Source organism: Aedes aegypti, chromosome 1 (assembly GCF_002204515.2).
Source record: "Aedes aegypti strain LVP_AGWG chromosome 1, AaegL5.0 Primary Assembly, whole genome shotgun sequence".
Classification (NCBI taxonomy): domain Eukaryota; kingdom Metazoa; phylum Arthropoda; class Insecta; order Diptera; family Culicidae; genus Aedes; species Aedes aegypti.
Genome location: NC_035107.1, coordinates 287,598,335 through 287,613,005, shown reverse-complemented (window position 1 = coordinate 287,613,005; position 14,671 = coordinate 287,598,335). Strand labels below are relative to the sequence as shown.

Genomic DNA, 14,671 nt, shown 5'->3' with positions numbered 1-14,671 from the left:
CTCCTGATCACGATAATTAATCCTAATCGGAATGTCAACAAAGCTCGTCCGTCGGCTGGATCCACAAATCGAACACACGACAGTGCTGTTTCTGTAATTGGATTAAATCTGTTTGTCCTTCCCCGGCGCGGAGCGATGATGGCCGGACCGGAGCCGAGTGCCAGAGGCGCGGTTAAACGCTGATCGATGGCAATGGATTTGTACAGTATTTTTAATTTTATTTGTTTTTCGCACCCTCCAATCCGTCGCGTTTGCTGTGGATTGTTGCTTTTTTGCACAGGGCCTCTGTCACGTCGCCTTCTAATCCGCAAATAAAACGTGTCGTCTGGATGGAAGGTGTAGCATGTTTATTTTAACGCATTTCAAAAAGATCATAATTTAAGGATCATGACAGCTTACATTGCTCAACTTCTAGGAAAACATTCCCACACGCAAGTTAGCTGTACTTGCATCTTCAAAGCATTTGGTACATGTCATTTTTCAACTAATCGACTAGGTTTCATTTTTCACAACCCATCGATTATCCACATACCACACAACTTGAGCAACTTATTTTGTTCTCATGACGAAGCGCATTCATGCTGAGAAGCTTCATATTTCAATTCCCATAAAGACAATTTCTACTTTTGCCTTTGCACTGATTTGACCCGACAGTGCAACGGCCCAGCGAACACACATGTAAACGTTTACCCATCCGTTTGGTAAACGCCTTCTTTTAAATTTGTATTCTATGATTGGTTAATTGATATTGGTTGTTTCAGCCTTCTCGTAATATAGTGGAGTACTAGATTAAGCTCGAGGTTAGCTGTAAGATTGACTTCAAAATAAAAAACAGAACATAATCAACAACCATAGAGTCAAGTTGACTAATTCCGATATGTCCTTTATGGTATCATACCAGATGGCGACCGTGACAGGACTGGTTGACACTTTGTGAAATATTCACAGTCAACAAAGTTTTAGTGGAAAAACTGACAAAGTCTTAGTGGAAAATCAGACAAAGTTTTAGTGGAAAAACAGTGATATTATAAGTGATAATGGGCTTTTTCAGTAACGATGAGATTGTTGCCAATGCATCCACGCCCGAGAACACAGTAATTGCATCTACACTCGTAGTGATTGTGGCAGTTTTAATTCTTTTCGTCATAATGAGGATGTACACAAAGTACATGCAAGGAAAAGTGAAAGAAGAAGCGAGGAGAGAAGTACAATTAAGTAACCTCCGCACAGTTTGAAAAGGTTAAAAGGTGATTACGAACAAAACATTCTTGGTTCCAGTACAGTATGTGTGCAAATGAAAATCTAATACCGCCGTACAGTGCACAATTATGTGAGCATTTTGAGAGTTCACGGAAAAAGTTATTTCAGAAAAGTGGAAAAGAATGACTTTACATGGTTCAAGGTGAAATTGCGAGTCGTGTAAATTTGAGATTTTTTGCGGTGGAGCAGTGGTGCAACAATTCAACGTACAGGGATGGTGCCAGTGTCCAGTGATTCTAGGCAGCTTAATAAGAAGATGATGCCTGCTTGCTGCCGCGGAGATTCGTGGTTGCGGAATGCGGACCAGTTCGTACGTAAGATGATTCCGGCTTACCGTCGCTGAGGTTTGTAGTCGCGGACCAGTCGACTAGATGAGGTCAGTGTATCTATTTCTCTACGTGCAATTACATCACTATTACATCACCATCATATACTGATTTAGGAAAAATTATTATGTAACACATAGCAAGCATCACAAATTTATTGTTATTTTAGTAATTTCATTTATAGTTAATAATTTCCAAAGATTTAATAATCTTGAATTTCAAATGAGTGAATATGAAAAATTAAAACATTTATATAATTATATAAAAAAATCAATTAACACTCCTCTCACAGAGAACACCCTGAGAGAGAAATCAGATTCTTGTAAGGAAATTTATGAAAATTTGCAAATTTATTTTAGTGAAAACTCTGTGGATGAAATTTTAATAAGTAATGCAAAAAAGTGGTATTTAGAAATAAATCAAGTTTTAAAAGCCAAGTTAGATAATTTAAACACCAAAAACCAGTTGGACGAAACTTCGATCAGTATGGTGCAACCAGAAGTGGAACGTCAGTTTGACGTTAAACAAGCAACAGCGCTAGTGCAGCCCTATGATGGTAGTGCGGCTGGTTTGGAATCGTTTATCGATTCTGTAAATTTTTTAAAAGAATTGATTCAACCTAACCATACGGCAATGGCCGTAAAATTCCTTAAAACACGTTTAACAGGAAAAGCTCGCTGTGGCTTTCCAGATACGATAGTAACAATTGATGCATTAATTGAGCACATTAAAATAAAGTGTCAAGATACTTTAACACCAGATCTGATTGTTGCAAAATTAAATGCAACAAAACAGAGAGGGCAAATATTAAATTTCTGTGAAGAGATTGAAAATCTCTGTAGCAAACTCGAAAATAGTTACATTTCCCAAAAGGTCCCGGAAAATGTAGCAAAGGCAATGACCACAAAAGCAGGCGTAAATGCTCTCATTAATGGCATTAACGCTAGCGAAACTAAACTAATCCTAAAAGCTGGCAATTTCTCTTCGATTAGAGAAGCCTTGCAAAAAGCACAAGAGAGTGCTACTGATAATACATCATCGCAAGTTTTCAATTTGCGGAATAAACAATTTAACCCAAATGAAAGGAAAATGAATTTCCGAGGTAATGGTTTCAACAGAAACCGAAATTTTGGAAATTGCTATAGAGGAGGTTTTTCTCAAAGACCCCAAAACAATTATTATCATAACTCTTCGCGTGGAAGATACCAACGTGGTGGTTACCATAACGGATACAATAATCGTGGAAGATTTAATGATAATCGTCCACGATATGACAACCCTAATCGAGTATATGTGGCAAATGTGGATCAACCGTACGGTCCACCACAAAACCAGAACCGCGATGCTCCAAACAGAGCTGCTCCCCAACAACAACAACAACAACAAAGTCAAAGAAATTTTTTAGGTCAGTGTTAACCATAAACCTTTCTGCTTCTAATTTTATCGAGATTGGAGTAGAAATGGCAAATTCAGTTTGTACTTTACTTGTAGATTCTGGTGCGGACATTTCTATATTTAAAACTGACAAAATTTTAACAAATCACAATATAAACTACAAAGTTAAAACAAGAATTACAGGCATTACAGAAGGAGAAATTGAAACAATGGCAATAACAGAGACAGTGTTGAATTTTGGAAATGGGATAAGAGTTAATCATTCATTTCATTTAGTTGATGCGAATTTTCCGATTTTAACAGATGGTATTTTAGGAAGAGATTTTTTGTCTCTTTTTAGATGCAATATTGATTACGAATCTTGGCTTTTGAATTTTAATATTGATAATATAGCTGTATCTGTTCCAATCCAAGATACAGTAAATGAGAATTACATAATTCCGCAGAGATGTGAAGTGATTCGGAAGATCAAAGATTTAAAAATCACGGAAGACATGGTTTTATTTTCTAAGGAAATTAAGCCTGGTCTTTTCTGTGGTAATGCAATAATTTCACCAACCTGTCAGTATGTAAAATTTATGAATACTACATCACGACCCATCAATGTTTCAAATGTTGACCTAGAATTTATGTTAGAACCATTAACCCGTTATCAAATATTAAATACTAGAAAAAATAATAAACCCGATGACACACAGAAAAGAAATAATGAAATTTTGAAGGAAGTTGACTTAACAAATGTTCCAGATTATGCAAAAAATGATTTAAAACAATTAATTACAAAATATACAGATATTTTTTCACTACCCGATGAACCAGTAACTACAAACAATTTTTACGAACAGACCATTAATTTGAATGATCCAGTTCCAACTTATATACCAAATTATAAAACTATTCATTCTCAAAGTAATGAAATACAATCCCAAGTTAATAAAATGTTGAAGGATAATATTATTGAACCCTCAGTATCCTCATATAATAGTCCAATACTCTTGGTTCCGAAGAAATCAACAGATGATAAGAAAAAATGGAGTCTTGTCATAGATTTTAGACAACTCAACAAAAAGATTTTAAGTGACAAATTTCCCTTACCAAGAATTGATTCCATATTAGATCAGCTTGGTAGAGCGAAGTATTTTTCAACTTTAGATTTAATGTCGGGATTTCACCAAATCCCATTGGATGAAAATTCGAAAAAATATACAGCTTTTTCGACCCAATCAGGTCATTACCAGTTTACAAGATTGCCGTTTGGACTAAACATTAGCCCAAACAGCTTTCAAAGGATGATGACAATTGCAATGTCTGGGTTGACGCCAGAACTAGCATTTGTTTACATCGATGATATAATTGTTGTAGGTTGTTCAATGCAACACCATTTACACAACTTATCAGTTGTTTTTGAAAGAATTCGAAAATATAATTTAAAATTAAATTTGTCAAAATGCAAATTTTTTAATACAGAAGTAACGTACTTAGGGCACAGAATAACCGATAGAGGTATTTTGCCTGACAGTAGTAAATATGATACCGTAAAGAACTATCCAGTTCCCAAGAACAGTGACGAAGTCAGAAGGTTTGTAGCTTTTTGTAACTACTACCGGAAATTCGTCCCAAATTTTGCAACAATTGCATACCCGTTGAATCAATTGTTGAGAAAAAACATAAAATTTGAATGGTCATCAAAATGTGAAGATGCTTTTAATGCTCTAAAATCATTTTTGATGTCACCAAAACTATTACAATATCCAGATTTTAAGCAAACATTTATATTGACTACCGACGCATCAGATGTAGGATGTGGTGCGGTATTATCACAGAATATTGATGGCAACGATTTACCCATAGCGTTTGCCAGTAAAAGTTTTACGCCTGGAGAAAAAAATAAATCAGTAATTTTGAAGGAATTGACAGCAATACATTGGGCCATAGCTTCCCAAACTTTTTGGTTGCGCGACCCACCTATCCAACAAGCGTATTCTTTGCGACCCACCAGTGAAAAATTGTACAGAAACAAGTTTTGTACTGAAGCTTCTGAGGTCACTTATTACTATGATGGGAATGAGATTTGATCACAATATCACAATACCACACGTAATTGACATTGACATGCACTATGTTTGATTAAAAAAACAGTGAATAAAATCATTTATTTTACTTTTGTACTTGCAACTGCTCGTTACAAGATTTCTGTCTCAATATAGAAAATTCTTTTAACAACACTAAGGATTGATTGAATGTCTCAACATCAATCAAATTTCCATATAGAACTCATTATATTCTAGCATTTTTTTTTTTTCCAATTAAGTCACACCTCCATGAGTCGATGTTCCATTGCTCAATATTGACTCACGGAACCACATGGAATCAATATTTCGATTATAATCGAAGTTGCATGCACCATCAATAACTATTCGACCTTGAAAGTTTGCTTCACATACTGAAAGTTTGAAAATATTTTGTTGGAGAAAATGGAATACTTTCAAGTTTAAGGATTGTTTTACAAACTCAATCCAAGAAAAGACAATTTCGCAGCTAAAATTGTAGGTATGTGAATTTTTTTTCGACAGAATATTTTTTATCCTTCTAACCACAAAATCTTAGACCGAATGCTAAACGTTTTCGTAGAAATATCGGAGAAGCATGCAGGTTTGATGATGATAGAGATTTTGAAACCATGAACCATATTGAAAATGAAAAAAAAACCTGAGTACTATAATGTTCATCACATTCGATATTTCCATGGGCCAATATTCTCTTCGACTCATGGAAGTTCGAGTATGGCTTATTAAGAGAGAACGATTAAAGAAGGCTGTATTGGCGACGTTCGACCTTAGAATAATATAGATAGTGCCAACTGACTGAATTCCTGATCATTGGAAAAAACTTGTTTTGTCATAAAGTAAGAATTTAAGTTTAAGGAAACATAGAAAAAAACTTTGGAAATAAATTCGTACTTTGGAATTTTTTCGCGACCCACCAAAGACTAGCTCACGACCCCCCTGGGGGTCGCGACCCACAGTTTGGGAAACTATGCATTGGGCTATCGATTACTTCAAAGCTTATTTGTATGGACGTAAATTTGTAATTCGTACAGATCATCGTCCATTGGTATTTTTATTTAATATGAAAAACCCAACATCCAAACTGACCCGGATGAGATTAGATTTGGAAGATTTCGATTTTACTATTGAATATATTCAAGGTAAAACAAATGTTACTGCCGACGCGTTATCACGTATAGTAACGACGTCAGATGAATTAAAATCTAAAAGTATATTTACTGTTAATACACGAGCCATGACAAAAAGAAAACTGAAAGAGTCTAAACGTAGTCAGGAACTACCTGATGAAAACAAAAGTCAAAACAATGCCGTTAATAATAAGCCTGATCAACTTGTTATTTATACGACAGAGAATCCGACTGAAACTAGAAAACTACCAAAACTTCGAAGTGCAATGGAAAATGAGAATTTAATTTTTACATTACATGAAGCATCACAAAAGAATAAAATAATAATACGAATTACAACACAACTGCGAAGTATAAGACAAACATTAGTGTTTGCACTTTCAGTGTTAGAAAAAGAAATGCAAATGAAGAGAATTACAAAAATCGCGCTATCGAGTCATGACTGTATTTTTGAATGGGTACCCAAAGAAACATTTAAAGAACTAGTTTTGAAATCTATAAAAAATTTGCAGATAATAATATATAATCCACCCAAGTTCATTAGTGATCTTGATGAGATTAAAAGAATACTTGAAAATTACCATCAAACACCGACTGGAGGACATATAGGTCAGCACAGACTATACCTCAAGTTGAGAGAAATTTATAATTGGACAAATATGAAAAGTTCAATAGCACAATTTATAAAGGCCTGTGAATTGTGTAAACTGAACAAGATTACCAAACATACAAAGGAAAAATTAACAATTACAAATACACCGTCTAAACCGTTTGAAGTGGTATCTATTGATACTATAGGACCACTTCCCAAATCAAACAATAATAATAGATATGCTGTAACGATACAGTGTGAATTAACTAAATATGTAGTTTTAGTCCCTATTCCAACAAAAGAAGCAAACGTAATTGCTAAATCTTTAGTTGAAAATTTTATTTTAATATATGGAAAATTCTTAGAGTTAAAATCGGATCAAGGAACTGAATACAAAAATGAAGTCCTTGATCAAATTTGTAAACTATTACAGGTTAAGCAAACTTTTTCTACAGCCTATCATCCTCAAACGATTGGTTCGTTGGAAAGAAATCACAGGTGTTTAAATGAATACCTGCGAAATTTTGTCAACGAACATCAGTCAGATTGGGATGATTGGTTACAATTTTATGCATTTACATATAATACTAGCCCACACACTGATCATGGTTTAACACCATATGAATTGGTTTTTGGAGTTAAAGCAAGAGTACCACACGAAACATACACAGATAGAATTGATCCTGTTTATAATTTTGATCTCTATAGTAAAGAATTAAGATACAAACTTCAAAAGTCACATGAAATAGTTAAACAAAAATTACTTGAACAAAAACAAATACGAAAGGAAATAAATGATCGTTCGATAAACCCATTACAAATCAAGATAGGAGATATAGTTTATTTGCAAAAAGAAAACAGACGTAAATTAGATTCATTTTATTCAGGTCCATATAAAGTAAAATCAATAACAGAACCAAATTGTGAGATCATCAATTTACAAACAAATCAATTATCTTTAGTTCATAAAAATAGGTTAATTAAATCCTAGGAAGTGTTAGTTTTAAAACCGAGCCTAATCTCATAAAAAAAAATAATGAAAATCAAAAAACAGTAAAAAAAAAAAATGAGATAGGTCAAAATTCTTAGCGCAAGCTGAGAAGTGAGAAATTCGGATATTTAATTAAGCATTTTTTCTTCTTGTTTTTGAATACATTTACCAATATTCTATCAAAATAATATAATCTAACATTGTAAAGGAGATTGAAACAACATTTTTTTTTTCATTTATATCACATATGTTGACAAGAATTGAATGTCTTCACTACGTTACGTCATTCACCCAAAGGGGGATGGTGTAGCATGTTTATTTTAACGCATTTCAAAAAGATCATAATTTAAGGATCATGACAGCTTACATTGCTCAACTTCTAGGAAAACATTCCCACACGCAAGTTAGCTGTACTTGCATCTTCAAAGCATTTGGTACATGTCATTTTTCAACTAATCGACTAGGTATCATTTTTCACAACCCATCGATTATCCACATACCACACAACTTGAGCAACTTATTTTGTTCTCATGACGAAGCGCATTCATGCTGAGAAGCTTCATATTTCAATTCCCATAAAGACAATTTCTACTTTTGCCTTTGCACTGATTTGACCCGACAGTGCAACGGCCCAGCGAACACACATGTAAACGTTTACCCATCCGTTTGGTAAACGCCTTCTTTTAAATTTGTATTCTATGATTGGTTAATTGATATTGGTTGTTTCAGCCTTCTCGTAATATAGTGGAGTACTAGATTAAGCTCGAGGTTAGCTGTAAGATTGACTTCAAAATAAAAAACAGAACATAATCAACAACCATAGAGTCAAGTTGACTAATTCCGATATGTCCTTTATGGTATCATACCAGTGGAGAGAAAAGCGACATTTTTATTACGCAGAATGACACGTGTTTCCGATACCTAACCTCCAATCTAACGTTGAAGAACATCCTGTTAAAAGCGAAACGAACTCGCTTTCTGGTAGGGATCAAGAGATTAGACGTTCGGCTGATGTAGATTGACAGCAAAACGATAAGATCGAACATCAAACTAATCGATCAGTTGTCAAGTGACCCAAGTCAAATGTCAAACAGTGCGATTCCTGCCAGGAAATGAATTTACTCATGGCAATTATTAGCGCCATTAAAAACAAGTAGGTCAATGACGTGAGTAATCAAATTTTGATCACGATCCGCACCAAAAAAAAATCACCATCATTCCGTTTTGATCGTTTAACTGTCACTGCAGCTTGGCAGCAACTTTTCGTCCAACGAGTATAAAAACACCCACTGAATTATTCACAGTAAATGTTGTCCGCCGTCCGTGCGAAACGCACGCACATATTCGTCGGTAGGGATTGCTGACCACCACCACGGCCCTTGCCGGATATCCGACCACAGCGGATCGGTGACGGGAAAAGTCTTCCGGCCGAAATCCCTGCCTTTAAGCCACCGCCAGCCATGCTGAAGCGATTATTAAGCTACACTTCCGTGCGGAAGTTTGCGGTAATCCCCTGAAACACATACAAATTGGTTTGTTCAATGTTCATATCTTTCAGATTTCACATCTAATTGGCACTGGAAAATTTTTCCAAATCAACTAAAATAATAGTAGACAATATAGGGTCCTAAAGCCCTACTTCAATTTAAGTACCAAACGCTGAACTTAGCCAGAAATACATGTTTACTCAATTTTCAAGTGTTTTTCGTTGGCTTAAGTAAAAAAACTTCTTTTCTGGTTTTTAACTAAGATAAAGATAGGACAACTGGGAATAAAATTGAATCCAGTTTGTGATCCAGTCGCTGATTGGTTGAATTTGATGTTTGCGACTGTGGGGAAATCTCATCCGGATCACCATTTTTATCGGTTTCCGAAGGACCCGAAAGTGCGTAACGAGTGGATTAAGATTTGCGTGAAAAATAAGAAGGACATACCGTTTTTTAAGCTGACAGCCGGATGCAGATTGTGCATTGTTAGATTGGTCGTATTGGGCTTCAATTAGTTTGTTTTGTACTTGCCTTGAGTGATTTTTAAAGGACTTAAAGGGAATCTTAATCCAAATCCGAAAATGGCCACTTTGGCAATAAAAGCTCTCAGTTAATAACTGTGGAAGTGCTCCTTGACCACTAAGCTGCGAAGCAGGCTCTGTCCCAGTGAGGACGTAATACCAAGAAGAAGAGATACACTATACTTCACATAATCACCACAATTAAAAAATAAATAATAATAATTTTTTTTGTGAAATAGTGTACCGTCTTCCATACAAATCGCAACACTGTTTAACGTAACACGCAAGAGTGGAAAATTCACAACTGGGCTTGTTCGGGTACGTTATTTATTTTGCAGCAGCTTTTCGGAGCAGCTCAAAAACTGTAATAAAGTTTTTTTACATTAGTTTTCAGCTATGACTAAATCTAAATTTTACGCCAACTACTCACTCAAATAGTTTTCCTCCTGCCTTACGATATAACTTCCTTCCGGATCCTTTTGCTACTTCCGTTATCTCCTCTTCCTACATATTTAAACATCAATTAATTTATTTTCTCTTATTTTCGTTTCAGGTACTTACAACATCAACCGTACAAAGCAGCGCGATGCTACGGTTACAATTCTTCTTCGACTCTCGTGTGGTACAAGCTGGGTAAGTATATTTTTGCGTTATTTTCTTAACCATAATCTAATTCACTTTTATTTTACTTACAGGTAATCTAGGCGATTATTTTGGCAATAAATTCCATAAATTACACTCCTTGCTTGCTTACACGTATTAATAAACGAAAGAAATATCCAAATCACTCCTCACTTTCTCAAATGCGATCTTTGTTTTTGTTTTTGCAATCTTTTTCTCGCGGTTTGCTTCCGTCCTCCACTCTCGCCAAACTGTCACTTGCGGAGGGTTCGGCTATTATGCCGACAACCGACCACTACTGCCCAGCGGTGTGAACAATCCCCTGCCCGTAACATCCGGTATTTCTTCCGGAAGTTCCGGATTTACCTGCCTCTATCTCCAACACCGCTAGATTCACCACGGCTCGCCGATGTACTTTACCGTCCGCCGTCTTGACGTCCGCTTGGCGAATCCTTCCATCAGCTCCTTGGATGACCTCCTGAATCCTTCCTCGCACCCAGTTCTTCCTGTTCTTCCCTTCGACTACGAACACTAGGTCTCCGACTTTCAGGGGCTTCGTGTCCTCGAGCCACTTTGCACGATGATTCAGCGACGGCAAGTATTCCTTCAGCCATCGTTCCCACATCCGGTTGGCCAAATATACCGATCGCTTGTAGACGTCCGTCAAGGATGCAGCCAAATCCACAGCGTCGTCCAGCAGCATGTCCGCACCTGTCACTGTTCCACGGATGAAATGGTTTGGCGTAATCGCTTCTTCGTCCGCCGCTTCTTGTGGAACGTATGTCAACGGCCGCGTGTTGATCATGTCTTCAGCTTCGGCTAGGCTCGTTGACAGAATTTCGTCCGTAAGTTTCCGTCCATCATCAAGCGCTCGAAGCGCCTCTTTGACGGACCGCACCATCCTCTCCCAGACACCACCCATGTGTGGAGTGCCGGGAGGGTTGAAGTGCCAAGCAGTAACTGTTGAAGTCACCTTTTCAGCGCACTCGATGTTGATCTTCTTGATCGCCTGGATCATCGCAGCACTCGCTCCACGGAAACAGGTAGCATTGTCCGAGAAGATTTGTTCTGGAGCTCCACGTTTGCAGGCGAACCTCCTGATCGCCATTAGGCAGGACTGTGTGCTCAGACTGTGAACCACGTCCAAATGTACGGCTCGCACGGCCATACAAGTAAATACGGCGACCCACCTCTTTTCCTTCCTGCGTCCCACCGTGACTTCAACCGGACCAAGGTAATCTACGCCCACCGAACTGAAAGGACGTAAGTGAGGCGTGGATCGTTGAACCGGAAGTGGTGCCATCATAGGGACGGCCGGTTGGCAGCGGTTTACCTTGCACCAAATGCACTCCTTCGTCGCCTGCCGGATAGCAGAGCGCGCCTTCAAGATCCAGAACTTCTGCCGCAATTCGTTGAACACGGTCTCCCTGTTCGCGTGGCCAAACTTGCTGTGGTAATGCAGGATCAGCTTCTTGGTGATGTCGTGGTTCCCCGGTAGGATGATTGGGAACCTCTTATCGAAGGGCAGCTGCTCATTTTTCTCCAACCTGCCGCGAACTCTCAGGACTCCGTCTTCGTCTAATACCGGTGAGTGCTTGTACAGACAACTGGACCTTTCAAGCTTTTCCGTTGGTTGACCAGGATTCCGCTGAAGATTTTTCGTCAGCGTATTCATCTCCTCCGGGAAACCATCGAACTGAGCCTGCTTCCACAGAATGGTTTCTGCCGACTGCAGCTCCTCTCGTTGAAGTGGCTTCGTTTCAGCCGAATATTCAGCCTTGACCATTCGACGCAGGCGCTCCGTGGCTGGAATAGCCATGATCGGCAACCCGGCTCTTTTACGCTGACAGTTAGAGATGAAGCGCACTACTGTTGCCGCCACACGCAGTAGCTTTATCCAGCTCGACACGGTTTCAGCTTCCACCACCGCATGAAACAGCAGCACTCCTCTCGCTTCCTCGTCCGTTTCTTCAACTGATTCGTTAGACGGCCACTGATCGCTCGGTTGGAACAGAATTGACGGACCCTGAACCCATTCCGAGTCGTTTTGTAGCGGAGGACCCCGGCCCCACTTGGTAAGCACGTCCGCAATGTTCTGCTTCGTTGGCACCCATCTCCAGGCCCGCATCTGGGTCAACTCCAAAATTTCACCCACTCTGAATGCGACGAACTGCTTGTACTTATGTTGATCCGAGTGCAGCCAGGACAATACAGTACGAGAATCCGTCCAGAGAACTGTGCGGTCGATTTGCAGGGAGTGTGTATTCATGACCGTCTGCCTCATTCGCGCTCCAAGTACGGCGGCCATCAGCTCTAGACGAGGAATTGACTGCCGCTTAAGTGGCGCCACCTTCGCCCGGGACAGGACCAAGCTACACTTCACCGCTCCATCAATGACCGATCGTAGATACGCCACGCAGCCGTAGGCGTGCTCGCTCGCATCGGTGAAAATGTGAACCTCGAGAGATTCTATTGAAGACGACGCCGCGTCTCCCAGGTAGCACCGAGGAATCCGCAAGGCTTCCACGTCAGGCAGCAACTCGGTCCACTGTTTCCACAAACGCCAACTTTGCTCGTCGATTTCTTGATCCCAATCGCAGCCGTTTCGCCAGAGATGCTGGATGATCACCTTACCGTGGATCGTGTACGGCGACAAGAGACCCAGGGGGTCAAAAAGACCCATCACACAGCTCAAGACGATCCGTTTCGACGGACGCACGCCGTCGTACAAGTACCGCTTGATATCCGTTCGGTGTGTAACGGAAAAGGCGAAGACATCTAGGTTCGTATCCCAGAATACTCCGAGCACGCGCTCCCCAGACGACTGTTTGTCCTGCTGGAAAGTCACCGGTCCGGATGATTTGTCTTCTCCCAGAGCTGAGAGAACTTCCGGCGAGTTCGACACCCAGTTGCGAATTTCAAACCCGGCTTGATCGTGGATGTATCGCACCTGCTTCGCTCGTACTACTGCTTCTTCAATCGTGTCGACACTGTCAAAGTAGTCGTCGACGTAGTGCCGACCGATGATCGCCGCTGCTGCCTCGGGAAACTGGATTGCATGCTCGGTCGCGTTGAGATTCTTGATGAATTGTGCAGACGCCGGCGAGCACGTTGAGCCAAATGTGGCGACGTCCATGACGTAAACTTTCGGCGTTTCACTGGCGTCGTTCCGGAAGAGGAAGCGTTGGGCTTGCTTGTCCCCGGAATTAATCTTCAGTTGGTGGTACATTTCTCTGATGTCTCCACCGAAGGCGATTCTTCGCTCGCGGAATCCGACGATCACTGTCACCAGCGGCACGAGCAGATCGGGCCCTTTAAGCAACCGGGAATTCAGCGAAACTCCTTGAACGGGTGCTGCGGCGTCCCAGACGAGCCGAACCTTTCCGGGCTTCTTGGAGTTCACGACGACATTCAGCGGAAGGTACCAGACTTTCCCTCGTTCGGTACAGGACAGCTCCTCTTCAGTCGCTAGATGAGCGTATCCTTTCGCTTGGTATTCGGCGATTTGCCGCCGAACGTTGTTGTACAACTCCGGCGATCTCTCCAACTTTCTCTCCAGCTGCTTCATGCGCTTCAGCGCCATGGGGTAACTGTCCGGAAGGCAAACCTCGTCCGCCGCCCAGAGTAGTCCCGTTTCGAAGCGATTTCCTACGCGTTTCGTAGTATGCTCCATAATCGACCGAGCTCGTTGGTCTTCGGCTGACTCCCGCTGCACCTTGACTACCGATTCTTCTAGCGCATAGTGGCTCTTCAGGATATCGTGGAGTTCTTCGTTGGACACTGCTTGGTGGAACCCTAGAAACCCGCTCGCCGAAGTCGAGTTCACTTGGCGAGGACCGTAGACAGTCCAACCAAGCTTGCAGCGCACCGCGATTGGCTCCCTGGTAGTTCCAATCCTCGCTTCCAACGGAGCAAACGTATGGATGTTGTTCAGTCCGATCAAAACTCCTGGCCGGCCGTCGTACGATGCAATCGGCAGGTCACGCATGTGCTCGTACTGCGCCACCAATTCAGCAGCGTCCAGCTTCTGGTGGGGTAGCATCAGTTTCTCGACGGTGTTGACGGTATGCAGCAGAAACTTCTCCGGATTTTCCGTGCCCACTGCAGAGGTCCACAAGTTCATCAGCCTTGAGTTCTTCTCCACGCGATAGACGTCAGATGTCCAGTTGATGGTGAGCTTCTCCTTCACTCCTGTGAGTCCCAGCCGGTCGGCCAAGTCGTTCTCGATAAGCGTCACGGAGGCTCCCTCATCGAGGAAAGCGAGGACAATTAGCGACGTTTC

At 40.5% G+C, this 14,671-nt stretch overlaps 1 protein-coding gene and 2 long non-coding RNA genes across 3 annotated transcripts in view; 1 reads left to right on the top strand and 2 right to left on the bottom strand.

The window, feature by feature from the left end:
* Positions 1-14,671, bottom strand: part of LOC5565610 — a gene marked incomplete in the record, with an annotated part of 686,619 nt that overhangs the window by 96,105 nt on the left and 575,843 nt on the right.
* Positions 9,949-10,397, bottom strand: LOC110674168. Its single transcript, XR_002498705.1, has 3 exons — positions 10,330-10,397; positions 10,199-10,272; positions 9,949-10,130 (listed from the first exon to the last, which is right to left on the bottom strand). It is a non-coding gene; the product is annotated as an uncharacterized LOC110674168 (long non-coding RNA).
* On the top strand, positions 10,279-10,552 carry LOC110674170. The gene is made up of 2 exons (XR_002498708.1): positions 10,279-10,401; positions 10,464-10,552. It is a non-coding gene; the product is annotated as an uncharacterized LOC110674170 (long non-coding RNA).